Below are 15,787 nucleotides of genomic sequence, written 5' to 3'. Positions count from 1 at the left end.
CCCACAGAAGCCATCTCCAGACCACCTTTTCAAAAATACTTTTCAAAAATTGTACTCCTCGCCTCAGTGGTTTTGCCTAGTCCATTCCCCTATATCAGGTTTCTCAACCTCAGCACTGTTGACATTTGGAGTGGGATATTTCTTTGTTGTCCTATGCACTGTAGTGTGTTTAGCAGGCTCCCTAGACTTTACCCACTAGATGCCAACAGCACTGCTCCCACAGTTATGACAAGTGTCTCCAGACACTGCCCAATGTCCCACAGGAGGAAGAGGGGGAATGACATCTCCCCAGTTGAGAACCACCATGTATATCTTAAAGTAAAAGAGAGCCCATGCAGAAAGCCCAGGGGTTCGCCCACCTCCAAAGGACCCAGTTACTGGGTGGAATTACACGCACCATCACAGTCCACTTGGCCATGTGACTCATACTTGGCTGGCCCTATGCCCCATGGGGAAATCTAGGTAAGTGGTTCCCCCGTACAAGGGAGAAGTGCCACATCCCCTGAGGATCTGACGTTGTTGAATCCATAATTTCGCCAGCAGAGATGGAGTCTTTGGGCTATTGACAGCACTTTCCCAAAGTAAATGGGCTAAGGAAACGGCATGCGGGCACTTTTCTTTCCGGAGGAAGGCAAGCCGAGCCTCCGGGCCTTGAGATTGTCCTGAGGAAGTAGCTATAAGGAAAAATCAGCTCTAGAAGGAGGCTTTCTTGCTTCCGTTGAGAGGGGCAGCCCCCTGGATAGACCTGGGTGAAAAGGCGGGTACTGTGGGTTAAGGTCTGACCCACACAGGACCCCACAAAGGCCGCCTGGGAGCTTCACGACTCAACAACAGTCCTGCAGTTTGGGGCCCAAGGCAGAGGGTCACCTGGTTTCTGCACCAGTTCCTGCAACAGCCACCAGGCCAGAACCCTTGCAGAGCCTGGCCCACAGGCTGGTGTGGTCGCTGTTTCCACCCCTCCACCAGCGTACATGGAGCCCTACGCTGTGCATATCTACAACTGCCTCCTGGTGGTTAGGGTGTATTTCCCAGTCCCATAACGAGCATAGCCACATGGCTCACTTTGGCCTATGGAATGCGGGCAGGAGGGACAATGTGTACTTCCGGGTCAAGGGTTGGAGAGGTGTACATGTCGCCGTGGCTACTCTTATGGCATCTCTGGGTGGAATACCCACTCCTGGTGGCCACTGGAGACACATAGGCACCCAGGAGCCCACCACATGGCTGCACGGAGCCAGGCCCAGCCTCAGCCAGAGAATCACAGGTGCCTTGCAGACCCAGAGCCATGGAACCAGTGTCGTAGCCCATCACTTAGGTTTTGAAGTTGTTGGTCGTGTAGCCAAAGCTGCCTAATGCACACTTGTAAATGGGTGCTATCACTGCCCAGACTTCCTCCCAAATTAAAAGTGTGGGTCCAGTGTGCTTGTAAGAAACCAAAGGGAAGAAGTCCCCAAATATGGGCATTCTATCCACATTCACCGTTGGAGGGGCAGTGGGTGCCAGCAAAGCCCTCAGGGTTGCACAGTGCAGAGGAGGTTAAAGGAGGGCAATGGGTCAGATACAACCTTTTCAAGCCCTATTTTCCAGTCTCTGATGTGGAAATATTGGGGAGAATCATAAATTCAGAGGAGAGTACCCCTGAAAGAGACTGTAGAGACACTGAGCCCTGTTCTCCACATTCCTTCCCCGAGGATGGCTGTGCCAGGGCATTAAACGCGGAAGTCTTCTGTTGTCCCATAATATTTATTGATGTAGGATAATATCCATGGTCTATTGTTATGGTTAACAAAATGTTACAAAACAGATGTGCAGCATATATCCATAGTCATTAAAATGTGTGTGTGGGTGCCAATATGTGCATGTTCAGTGTGGCTGCTTATAAACACTGCTTATGTCTAGGAGGTGGGATCACAGGCAATTGCAGGGGAAATAGGGTAGCAAGACAGTTGTACCCCAGGCTCAGAAGTCAGCTTCCTGGCCTAAATCCCAGCCCTGCCACTTAGGAGCCATGGGACATTAAGTGTGTTACTGCACAACTCTGGGCCTCAGGCCTGACCCGCATCTGGTGGATGAGGATCATGACTGGACCCATCTAATAGGGGTTGCCAGGAGAAAGACAGGAGAGAATGCCTTCCATTTAGGGAGGGCTCAATATGTTATGACTACAACATACCAATGATTACGAAGATGGCACAGGATGGGACAGCGTTTCATACTGTTGCACATAAGATCACCATTGGTCAGAGGTGACTCAGTGACAACTGACAACAATAACATACTACTCTTTCTGCATGTATAAAAACATGGTAAGTGCCAACAATGAAGAGAAGGTTCGTCCTCCATCGCACTGTCTCTGGCAGGTCCAGCCTCACTCTTTCCCATAGTCATTTGGTGCAGAAAGTTAACTGGAGAGACTTCCCTGGTGGGGTTCCAAATCCTAAAGACTGAGAACTCATCCTGGAAAGTGGAAAAGGGGAGTGGAATTTCCCTTCCTTTGGAAAGAGACAACACCTGAGAGCAGGAGCACCCTCTGCCCTCTACATACGCACTGTCAGCCTGGGGAATCAGTACGTGAATAAGTGGGGCCTGATTGCTGCTGCAAATCGGACAAGAGAGGAGGCAGAGAGAGGCCCAAGTGTCCGAACCAGAGCAAGAGCTCAGCTAATAGCCCCACAGGCTGCCTTTGCAGCATGTGTGTTAAATGGTACTGTGGCCAGTCTCAGAAGGCCCCTCTCTCTCCCGACTAGCCTGGCAGCCCTCTCTGCTCGGGTGGTGGAATATTTCCTCTTCCTTTTCAAAATGGGATGACATCTGCAGCTTTGAATGCTTGTTGGTGTTTGTTTTCTCCTTTGGAATCCAAGCAACTGGGAAAGAGAAGCAGCTCTCATTGTCATTAGTGCTGTTTGCCAAACACTTCCACTTCTCCCTCCTTCCAGTAACACAGTTGGATTGAACTTCCTGATCCCTTTGTGGGCTCCATACGACCAGTGCTGGCCAGTGAGTTAAAAGCAGAGGTAGCACTCAACACTTCGGAGATGGAGCACATACTTGCAGGGGTGAACTCTCCAAGGCTGTCTTTTCCCTCTGGGAAAAGCCTTCAGGGTGGTCACTAATCCATCAGCCTAGGTCCCCGTGTAAGACACAAACCTTTGCTATTGTAAGAAATTGATATTTGGAGGTTATTTGTTACCACAGCAAAACCTAGCCCATCCTGACCATTACAGGGTCAGAGACGGACAGGGCTGTTAGAGATCTGCCCAGAAGACCCACTCCCCTGTGACTGCTGTCGCTCTGTCCTCCAGGTAGCCCCCGGGCAGGCCTTCGGCCCTACAAGAGAGGCAACCAGTGGTCTAGCCCCTGCTTCAGTTGGCACCTGCTGTTTGCCCTGACTTCTCCCCTCCACACCTCTGCTCAGCCAGCACAGTTAAGAGAAACTGAGGAAGTGTCTGCTATAGTGGCAGGTATTGGGTATCCAACTGACTCATGTTTCTAAACTCTTACAATGACCTGGCCCCTTATTTTTAGAGTGGGATCTTTAGGCCACCTGCCTCAGGCTCATCTGGCCACTTGTTAAAATGCTTACTCTTGGGCCTCATCCACTGCAGACCTACTTCTGAGTTTCCTAGAGCTGTTATAACAATTGGCCAAAAACTTGGTGGCTTAAAACAACAGAAGTGTGTGCTATTACAGTTCTGTAGGCCAGGAGTCTAAAATCAGTTTCAATGAGCCCAGATCAAGGTGTCAACAGCCACCCTCCCTTCTGAGGCTATAAGGAAGGATCCCTTCCTTGCCTCTTAGTTTCAGGTGGCAGTGACCTTCCTTGGTTTGTGGCTGTACCACTCCAATCTCTGCCTCTGGGCCATGTTACCTTCCCCTCTTCTGTAGATGGGTCACATCTCCCTCTGCCTCCCTCTTGTAAGGGTACACGTGATTGCACTTAGGGCCCACATGGATAATCCACGATAATCTCACCATCCCAAGATCCTTCATCGTATCTGCAGTCTCTTCTTTGCCTTATAAAGTAACTGTTACGGATTGAATTGTGTCCCCAAAAAATGTGTGTCAACTTTGTTAGGCCATGATTCCCAGTATTGTGTGATTGTCCACCATTTCGTTACCTGATGCAATTTATCTATGTGTTGTAAATCCTATCCGTATGATGTTAATGAGGCAGTTATGTTAATGACACAGGACTCACAAGATTAGATTGTCTCTCAAGTCAGTCTCTTTTGAGATATAAAAGAGAGAAGAGAGCGAGGAGACAGGGGACCTCATACTACCAACAAAGCAACACCGGGAGCAGAGTGCTTCCTTTGGACCTAAGGTTCCTGAGCTGAGAAATTCCTCAACCAGGGGACCTTCCCCCAGAGCCACCAGAGAGAAAAAGCCTTCCCCTGAAAGGATAAAACCTTGATGCACACCGTTCCTGACTTTAAACTACTCAGTATCCCCTTGTTCTGTTAGAACGACTGCCTCTTGATTCCTCACGAGCACAATTAAGTGTTCTGGAATTCCCATTCTCTGCAGTGTCCTCCGTGATATGTTATGATCCACACAGTCAAATGCTTTAGCTTAGTCAATAAAACACAGGTAAACATCCTTCTGGTACTCTCTGCTTTCAGCCAGAATTGATCTGACATAAGCAATGATATCTGTTGTTCCATGTCCTCTTCTAAGTCCAGCTTAAATTTCTGGTAGTTCCTTGTCTATATACTGCTGCAGCCACTTTTGAATGATCTTCAGCAAAATTTTGCTGGCATGTGATATTAATGATATTGTTCAATAATCTCCACTTTCCATTGGGTCACCTTTCTTGGGAATAGGCATAAATATGGATCTCTTCCAGTCGGTTGACCAGGTAGCTGTCTTCCAAATTTCTTGCAATAGACCAGTGAGCACTTCCAGTGCTGCATCCGTTTGTTGAAACACTATAATTGGTATTCTGTCAGTTGCGGGAAACTTGTTTTCTGCCAATGCCTTCAGTACAGCTTGGACTTCTTCCTTCCGTACTGTAGGTTTCTGGTCATATATTAGTTCCTGAAATGGTTGACCGTCAATCAGTTCTTTTTGGTATAGTGACTCTGTATATTGCTTCCATCTTCTTCCTGTATCATTTAATATTTTCCCCCATAGAATCTTTCAGTATTGCAACTCAAGGCATGAATTTTTTCTTTGGTTCTTTCAGCTTGAGAAATGCTGAACACGTTCTTCACTTTTGGTTTTCTATCTCCAGGTCTTTGTGCATGTCATTATAATACTTTATTTTGTCTTCTCAAGCTGCCCTTCAAAATCTTCTGCTCAGCTCTTTTACTTCATCATTTTTTTCCTTTTACTTTAGGTACTCGAAGTTCAAGAGTAAGTTTCAGAGTCTCTTCTGACATCCATTTTGGTCTTTTCTTTCTTTCTCATCTTTTTAATGACCTCTTGCTTTCTTCGTGCATGATGTTCTTGATGTCATTCCACAACTGTTTTGGTCATTAGTGTTCAACACATCAAATCTAGTCTTGAGATGGTCTCTAAATTCAGGTGGAATATACTCAAGGTCATACTTTGCCTCTCATGGACTTGTTCTAATTTTCTTGAGTTTCAACTTGAACTTGTGTAAGAGTAGTTGATGATCTGATTCACAGTTGGCCCCTGGCCTTGTTCTGACTGATGATATTGGGCTTTTCCATCTTCTCTTTCCACGGATTTAATTGATTTGATTCCTGTGTGTTCCAGCTGGCAAGGTCCACATGTATAGTCATCGTTTATGTTGGTGAAAAAAGGTGTTTGCATCGAAGAAGTCATTGGTCTTGCAAAATTCTATCGTGAAATCTCTGGCATCATTTCTATCACCAAGGCTGTATTTTCCAACTACTAATCCTTCTTTTTTTCCAACTTTCTCATTTCAATCACCAATAGTTATCAGTGCATCCTGACTGCATGTTTGATTAATTTCAGACTACATAAGTTGGTAAAAATCTTCAATTTCTTCATCTTTGGCCTTAGTGCTTGGTGCATAAATATGAATGATAGTCATATTAACTGGTCTTCCTTGTAGGCGTATGGATATTACTCTATCACTGGCAGCAGTGTACTTCACTATAGATCTTGAAATGTTCTTTTTGACAATGAGTGCAATGCTATTCTTCAAGTTGTCATTCCTGGCATAATAGACCATACAATTGCCTGATTCAAAATGCCCAATACCAGTCCATTTCGGCTCATTAAAGCCTAGGATATCAAGTTTTATATATATAAATATATAACCAGTGAAGTGTTTCTCTGTGTATATATGTGTGTGTATAAAATCAGTGAAGCATCTCTCTATATGTGTGTGTGTGTATAAAACCAATGAAGTGTCTGTGTGCGTGTACATGTATGCTGAGAGAGAGGCACTTCACTGGTTTTGCTTCTCCAGAGAACTCAGTCTAGGACACCATCATTCTATTAAGTAGATATTATTATTATCACAGATTAGGAAACTGAGTCTCAGGGAGCTAAGAACTGTGAATAGAAGCAACTATTGACCATCCCTGGTAGTAGTCCAAGGTAACAGTTCAGATGACCTTAAAGGTGGGCTGGAAATAGTAGGCAAAGCTTAGAAAAGTGGGTCCTGCTGCCAGCTGTAGAACCTCAACTGAATCCCATGGGCTAAAACCATGAACACCATTCTTGCACACCCTGAGGGTTTCACCAGACGGTCCTGAAGTCGAAGGCAAGAGGCTGGTTCTGTTATGCCGATGTGTGGAGCTGGACAGAGCTGTGGCAGTTCTCCAGCCCAACTCCCTCACGTCCCTGTAGGCCCAGAGAAGGGGAGTCCCTCAGCCAAGGCTACACCATGAGTTGGCACCTGAGCAGGACTAAATTGAGGTCCCCTGGCTCTGGGCCCAGTGTTCCCCAGACAGCACCACGCTCTGGGCATCGAGACATACCCTGGATTGGCACTTCTCTCAGGTCCCACGAGGACCTCCCAGAAGGTGGGCACGTTGGCCAGATGGAGAGCCAAAAGAGGGCCTGTCTAGACTCTGGGGAAGATTTCCCAGCAGGCCCTCGGGAGAAGAGCTCAGCAAGTCCCCCACCCACTGCCTATCAGTTGCTGGGTCCCCCAAGAGCAACATTCCTCCCATCCCGGGCACTCCAGCCTGGCCCACTACTCTGATTCCAGAACAAAGCCCTTCCCTGGGTCACTCTGGGATCCCAGCCCAAAATGTGGGCATGGGTATTATTTAAGGAGACAGGAAAGAGAAGCGGGCTCCATGTCCTTTGCCCCATGTTCCCTGTGGCCACAATGACTCATTGCCACTCTCTCTGCCCGTCATGGAGGTTAGAGCCAATGCAGAGCGAGGGCAGAACCTTCCTGTCCGAGACACCCCCAGGACACCTCAACTCAGGCCCTGTGTATCCTCCCTTCTGCTGCCACTGTGCCCAGACTTGGAAGGGGTAAGGGAAATTAAATTTGAGCCTCAATTCCGTGAGGAAAATAATGAAAGTGCCCAGGTGGAGGTGAATAAAGAAAATGACATGAGTGACTGGTTAAAATAAATGTCATGAAAGCAGGGGAGGGAGGCACTTGGCCTCCCTGGCCCACAGCCCCTCTGAGTGTCCAAGTGGAAGAGATGACAAATTCCCCAACTAGTGATACAAGCTCCATTTTCCCACATTTGCAATTACTGGACTAAGGCTGGGGAAGCTAGGTCTCCTTGGCTGTGCCAGACAACAGGCTCATTTGTGCACCGGATGTCGGATCACAAAGGAGTAAGCCAGACGTGTAAATACATGTGACCTCACGCCTGAAGCACAACAGAAATTCACTCAGTCTTTGCTTCTGAATCCTTTTGGGCTGATTTGGCTGGAAATGTGCTGTTTCTATGAGATCTTTAGCTTGGCCATTAGGTAAATGCTTTACCTGGATAAGTTCATTAGAGGAGGCCGTGATGGGGTGAATGCCATGGGCTGGTCCTGCGTCCTTTTTAAAGGAAGTGGGAGCACACCAATGTTCATAGCAGCAACCAAAAAGTGGAAACCACCGAGGTGTCCATCAACAGGAAAATGCATAAACAAAATGTGGTCCACCCATACAATGGAATATTACTCAGCCATAAAGATAAATGAAGCTCTGATACATGATAAATCTTGAAAATACAATAACCCATTGCGTCAAGCCAATTCCGACTCATAGCGACCCTATAGGACAGAGGAGCATTGCCCCATAGGAATTCCAAGTCTGTAAATCTTTATGAAAGCACACTGCCACATCTTTCTCCTGTGGAGTGGCCGATGGTTTTGGGCCGCCAACCATTTGGTTAGCAGATGAGCACTTTAACCACTGCACCACAGCGCTCCTTGAAAATATAATGAGTGAAATAAGCCAATCACAAAGACCACATATTGTAGGATTCCATTTAAGGAACGGAATTCCACTATATGGAATATCTAGAAGAGGCAAATGCGTTGAGACAAAAGTAGTTACCAAGGGCTAGGGGAGAGGAAGAATGAGGGGTTACTGCTTAACGGGTACTGAGATTCTTTGGGGGGTGATGAGAAAGTTTTGGAAATAGATGGTGGTGGTGACTGCACAACGTGATGAATGTAATTAATGCCACTGAATCGTACATTCAAAAAGGGTTTAAATGGTGAATGTTTTGTTATATATACTTCACCAAAATACTATTGTTGTTGTTAGGTGCCGTTGAGTCAGTTCTGACTCAAAGCAACCCTATGTACAACAGAACGAAATACTGCCCAGTCCAGCACCATCTTCACAACTGTTCTTATGCTCGAGCCCATTATTGCAGCCACTGTGTCGATCCATCTCATTGAGGGTCTTCCTCTTTTTCACTGACACTCTACTTTGCCAAGCATGTTGTCCTTTGCCAGGGCCTGGTCCCTCCTGATAACATGTCCAAATTACATGAGACAAAATTAAAAAGATTAAAAAAAGAAAAAAGAAGTGGGCATCCTGACCCTGTGGCTCGTGTGGTCCCCAAACCCTTTCCTCCTAACGGCCCTGCTGAGCACCTCCTGCTCAGAGCCTGCCTGGATTAGCCCAGAGAGCTCAGGAATGGAAAACTACGTAGGGGAAAGGAGCTGCAGGATTGGGAAGCAAATGCTACCGGGCTCCACCACCATGGGCTGACAGAGAAGGGGCACAGGACAGATGTGAAATGTGGAGGGGAAAAAGGGGAACACTAGATTCTGTCTCCTCAATGGTGATATCCCACCAAGAGGGCTCAACAGGTGGGCCAGACTGGCTTGATAAGCAGACATTCCAAAAAACAGAAAAAGCAGTCAAGAGCCCACTGAGGCGAGCATCGAAAGCAAGGAAGATGTGGCCAAAGGGATATGCTGTCCCCTTCATAAGGGCTGTTCTTGAGTTCATCCAACTTGTCACTCGGCAGGAAGGGAAGAAAGATTCACAGACCCTGTGCCAGCCTCCAGCAGCTGGCTGTGGGGAAGTGTGTGCAGTTACTGTAGTACTGGGTGGTAAGGGCCTCACAGGAACAGACACAATGGGACAGAGGGAGGAGATGCACCCTCCCTGAGTGCAGGCTTCTCTGGTTGCCTGCATGCCGTCTCTCTCAGAGGGGCTGAGCAACAAGCAAGGCTGCCAGCCTCCCTGGCAGCTAGGAGGGAAGCAGCCACATAATACTGTCCTAACGGAAGAGGTGTAAGCACAAGTCCCTAAGGAGTTCACCACAATAAATTTTTTTTTTGATAAGAAAAAGCTTTGACTAGGAAGATGTGCGAGGATATGTCGCTTCTCCAACAGGAAAGAAGGTTTAGGAAGAAATGTGGGTAGTTCTTTCACATGGAAATTTGCTCTAGAAAGATTGCCAGCTTATCTCAGAACCGCACCCTTTGTTTAAAGTCAGTCTGCCTTGGGGACTTTAGTAAATACAAAATGTCATCTGTGCTAGATTTCATCAGACCATGTATCCATTCATCCATCCATCTCTCTTTCTTCATTAACCCTTTCAAAACCTTGACTAAAGCTTACTACATATATGGTGTCCCTGGGTAGTACAAATGGTAAACATGCCCAGCTGCTAATCGAAAGTTTCAAGGTTCAAGTCTACTCAGAGGCACCTCGGAGGAAAGGCCTGGCAATCTGCTTCGAGAAAAATCAGCCATTGAAAACCCGATGGGGCGCAATTCTACTCTGACATACATGGTGTTGCCATAAATTATAGTCAACTTGACAGCAGCTGATTTGTTTGGGTTTTTTTAATACGTGTTAAGGTGATTGTGGATGATTTGTAGACTAATAATAACTCAGTCCCTACATTTCCTTCCTAACAATGTTGCTGGGAAGAAAGAAAAATATGTAAATAGAAGTAAGACAGCAAGTGAAAGGAGGGATAAAAGAACACGAAAAGGAATTGGGGGGGGGGTTATAGTACAACAGGAAGGAGCCCTGGTGGTGCACTGGTTAAGTGCTCAGCTGCTAACTGAAAGGTCGATGATTCAAACCCACCAGCAGCTCTACAGGAGAAAAGACCTGGGGATCTGCTCCCATAAAGATTATAGCCTAGGAAACTGTACAAGGCAGTTCTACTCTGTCCTTTAGGGTTGTTATGAGTTGGAATCAACCTGACAGCACACAACAATAACAGTGTAACAGGAATTTTACCCAGTTCTGCAGTAAGTGTTTTACAAGCTTTTTCTCACAACAGCGCTATAAGGGAGGTATTATTATTATCTGAGCCTATTTAGTGACACCCAGAGTCACACAGCTAGTACTGGAGTCCCGTGGCAGCCTAAATCCAGTGCCCATGTACCTATGCACTCTGCCTTCATGGTAAAAAGGAGAGGGGCTGAGATGATAGATGTCTCACGAAAGATGGAGAGAACTCTCCAGTGCCCAGGGTATCATAGATGGGAGAGCAACATGGGCAAGGATTGGAGATGGGAATGCCCAATGTGCAACCAGGCAGTACTAATCGTTTCAGTATGGCTGAACCAGAATATCCCAAAGCTGTTGCTGTTGTTGGGTGCCATCAAGTCAGCTCCGACTCACAGCTTTTAGGTACAACCAAATGAAACACTGCCCGGTCCTGTACCATCCTCTCAATTGTTGCTGTGTTCGCGCCCATTGTTGCAGCCACTGTGTCAGCCCATCTCGTTGAGGGTCTTCCTCTTTTTCACTGACCCTCTGCTTTACCAAACATGATGTCCTTCTCCAGGGGTTGGTCCCTCCTGATAGCATGTCTAAGTCTTGTAAAAATATGTTGGTGCTATATTATAAACAGTCCTGAATGCCAGACTAACGACTTTCATTTTATTTGGTAGAAGAAAAAAAGGAGTCCCTAACGAATGTGTCCCTTCAAAATCAAAACAGAAACCTGCAAGAGGAGGTAGCTTTGACTTCATCTACCTTCTTTCTGCCTGGGATGTGGATATAATGGCTGAAAGCATCACGGCCACCCTGCAGCCTTGAAGATGAAAGCCACCAGCTATGGATGGTGGAACAGGAAAATGGAAGGAGCTTGCTTCCTGTCCGAGTCCTGCATGGCCTTTCTCTGGATACCTTGTCAGAAAGATTTAGGGGCAGACAAGGAAGAGGAAAGGGAGAAGAGCCAGAAGATAAAGATGACACCAAAGGCAGAGGAGGAGAAAACTTCAGAAAGGATGGTGTAGTTGACAGTGTTCAACCCTGTACATTGGTCTTCTGGGATATAAGCCAAGAAGAAACCACTGGGTTTGTCCTATTTTTCAAATGGCTGGTTCCTTCTCATTCTTCAGGTCTCAGATACAGTCCCCTGATTGAAGAGGGCCTCGCTAGGCAAGCTGGCTAAGGCACTAGAGATCATTGGCCTCCCCATGACCCCGTGTGCTCTGTAAGACAGGGACACTTCCCTCTCCATCACCACTATACCCCCATCCTGAATACATGGATGGATGAAAACATGAATGAGTGAATACTTGGATAAATGAATATATGGATGGATGAATACATGAATGAATTAATAAATATGTGGATGAATGAATACATGAATAAATATCCAGGAATCATTCTCATGTGCCACACTGCCCTTTAAACACAAACTTGTTTAATAAAATGTGATTAGTTCACCTGGAGGTGCAAAGCAAGAAAATCCACATCAACCATGAAGCCACGACTCCTGCAAAGAGAAAGGCACCAGCCAACTCTCACAAGTCAAACCAGAACTTGGAAAAGCCAGTGGTCCCCGTTGAGCCTCAGTTCCCCATGGGGCTTTCACAGAATGTTCTAAGGTGGCCACTTGGGCTATAAAATCCAGTGTGTTGATGGTTGCATTCAAGACGCCTGCAGTTTCCAAAGCAAATGGCTCAGAAAGCCTGTTCACTCAGAGACTCCAAGAAATGGCAGATCCTGCCTGCAGGTCCTGGAAACATAAGTGAGATACAGTTTTAGGTGTCCAGGTGCCCCTTTGCCCTGTGAATTAGGGAATTCTGGAGGTTCCTCAGTGTCACTCCAAAGCAAAACAGGCAATTGAACAAAAGCTTTGTTCGGGAGGTATTCCCTCCAAGAGTATAAGGGTGGACACTTAGCACCCAGAAGTGCCATGCAGTGCCCCAGCCCAGGCCTCCACCAACCCACCGGACAAGCATGGCTCTCTCACCAGTCTGAGCCTTGAGTCTCAGTTGCATGCAGGTCCTTCACTTTCTTGGGTAAATGCCTCCCCAATGGCACTCAGGGGAAAAGGAACTTCATTACACCAAATTAATAAAACATAATCATAGACTCAGAAATCTAATAATAGGCTAGTTTACATGCTAATGAGTAAGTTCAAGGTCTCTGTGCTTTGGAGCTGCACCCATGAGGACGTGGAGGCTCCAGCAGGTCAGTTCATGTGCTCTTGGGTCTGTCCTCTCCCTCCCCAGGTAGCCCTCACCTCATGGGACAGAGACCTTGGTAACAAAGAGAATTCCTGCTAAGTGGATCTGATTCTCTTTTGACTTTCATAATTAAAAACAGGGATATGTGGCCATAAAGAGGAAAAAAGTAACGACTGTTGGTCGCCAAGGGCTAAAGGAAACGGCTTGGCATGGTGAGTCCAGCCTTCCTGCAGGTGCTTCTGAGACAGGCACAGCTTCACAGACTCATACTACAGGCAAGCTGTGTTCCCCAGCAGCTAGCCCTGGGCCTTGTACCCAGTAAGATCTCAGTCATTGATTGAATTGTGTCACCCAAAAAGATATGTTGAAGTCCTAACCCCAATACCTGTGAACGTGATCTTGTGTGGAAATAGAGCCTTTGAAGCTGTCATCGGTTAATGTGAAGTCATACTGGAGTAGGGTGGGTCCTAATTCCATCTAAGTGGTGTCCTATAAAAGAGAAGAGAGACAGAGGGAAGAAGGCCACATGAAGATGCATCTATAAGCCAAGGAATACCCAGGGCTTTCAGAAGCTAGGAGAGACAAGGAAGGATCTCCCCGTAGAGACTTCAAAGAGAACATGGCCCTGCCAACATGTTAATTTGGATTTCTGGTCTCCAGAACTGTGAGAGAATACATTTTCTCTTTTTATACAGCCACCCAGTTTGTGGTTCTTTGTTATAGCAGTCCTAGGAAACGAAGACATCAGTGTTTATTGAATTGGGTTGAATCATAACTAATCTCATTATGTCCTGTAACTTATTTTTGTCAGTCACCACTTGAAGTCCAGGACTCTCAGGTAACCCATTTACCCAAGTCAGTTATCAGTGAAATCCCTCATATCCTCATGCCCTTCTCTGGAGAGTCCTATCATCTTCTTGCTCTCATGGAGTCCTGGCTCTTCCCTGTAGGCAATGCTTCCCTTGCAGCGCTCTCAATGGGGGACTATTTTCTCTCCCACAGCCTCATCCAGTTAGGACGTCTTCTTTTCCCTGCCCACACTCACTCCCTGAGTTATCTCTACCAGCCTCACTGCTTTATATACCATCCCTACACTCAACACTCCCATGACATAGTTCCAACCTTTATCTTTCCCCCAATGTCGGATTAACTTTTCCTGCCAGTTACTCAAGCTCCACTTGGATATCAGCATGCCCAAAGCCAGTTTTCTCATCTCCCCCAAAGCTGCTGCTCTTACACTCTCTCATCTCAGTTAGTGGCAGCTCCATCTTTCCAGCTGCTCCAGCCCAAAACATTGAAATCAGGTCACATCACACCTTGACTCCAAACCCACAGATGGCTTCCCAGCTCACTCACAGATGAAAAGTCATCAAGACTTCCCTCAGTCTCCCAGGACACAGCCCCCTGAAATCTCCCCGCTCTTCTTCATCTGTTCTGCTCCAGCCCTCTGGACTCCTTGCAGCTCCTACCTGCTCCTGCCTCAAGGCTTTTGCACTGGCTGTGCCCTCTGCCTGGAATGCTTTTCCCAGCTATCTGCCTGGGTAGCTCCCTTACCTTCAGGTCTTGGCTCAGTTATCACCTTCTCAGGGAGGCCTAACCCAGCCACTCCATTTTAAATCACAGCCATCACCCTGAGCTCTCTATCCTTCTGCCTTCCCTGCTGCTGCCTCCCCATAGCACTTATCCTCAAACAGACATACATTGTACTTTTTTTAAAACTGTTATTCTCTTCACCAGAATATCAGCTCCTTGAGGGCAGGGACTTATTAATTTACTCTTTTTCAATGAATGTTCAGTGGACATATCAATGAATAGTGATGCTAAAAGTGAGGCGACAGAGTTCTTCCCATCTTTAACAAACACAGCACCACCTCCAGTTGCCACTGTTCATCAGTTGTGCATTTTCCCTCATAGATCTGGGAGCTGCAGGGCAGCCGAGACTTCCAAAGGCAGTGGGCACTCAGTCCCCCTCAGCTGCCCACTGCGGATCCTGGACTGTTTTGCCAGCCGCTGGGCAAGGACTTCAAAACTTAAAGGAGAACCCTAGAACTATTCCTGCCCTGGGCAAGGGAGTCTGGACCCAAGGGGAGTGTGTATGCCTGTGTGTGTGTTTATACACGTATGCGTGCATGCCAGTACATGTGTGCATATGTGAATTGGCGTACATATGTATTGTGCACATATGTGCCTCTGTGTGTACCTGTGTGTGCACATGTGTGTACCTTGTGTGCACATGTGTGTACCAGAGTATGCACTTCATTGTGCGCTTGTGTATGAGTGAGCATTGTGCAAACGTGCATGTGCATACAAGGTGTGCATGTGTATGTGCAGGTGTGCAAGTGTGCAGGTGTGTAGGTGTGTAAATGCGTACATATTGTGCATATAGTGTCCAGAGAGTGTGCAGGTGTATGTGCAGGCATGAGAGTGCATGCACGTGCATGTGTGCTGTGTGTGTGCACACAGGCATGAGTGTACATGTATTACATATGAGTGTGTACATGCCTGTGTGTGCACAGATGTGTGCATGTGTGTGAGTGGGGTCATTGTGTGAATGCTGTTATGCATGTGAGAGTGTGCATATCTGGTAATGACAAATGGCTTGCTTCTCACTCGTTTTCATCCCCAGCTTCATGCTGTCCCCATGCCACCTTGCAGTTCTGGAGGAGAAGGGGAGCTCTGGCTGTCCTTGCCCTGGAGCAGATCTGGAAAACACCTGGCCCTCTGGGGCTCTGAGAACAAAGCCAGAATCCACTGCCTTCACTGGCCACACCATCCAATGTACGGCCCACGGCCCACCGTCAGCACACAGTCCTTGCCCATTAAGCAGTACTCCTTCAAAAGACAAAGGTTTGCTTACTTTGTGACTGGTGATGCCCCCATCCAAGTCTTGGAGTGCCCTGTGTTCATGGCATGCCAGGCCACAGTCCCTCACCCCCTACTCCTGCTTGGTAGAAACAGCAACTGGGGCCGAGAGTTCTGGTCC

Source organism: Loxodonta africana, chromosome 3 (assembly GCF_030014295.1).
Source record: "Loxodonta africana isolate mLoxAfr1 chromosome 3, mLoxAfr1.hap2, whole genome shotgun sequence".
NCBI lineage: Eukaryota > Metazoa > Chordata > Mammalia > Proboscidea > Elephantidae > Loxodonta > Loxodonta africana.
The sequence above is the reverse complement of the archived record's forward strand: the minus strand, read 5'-3'. Positions refer to the sequence as shown.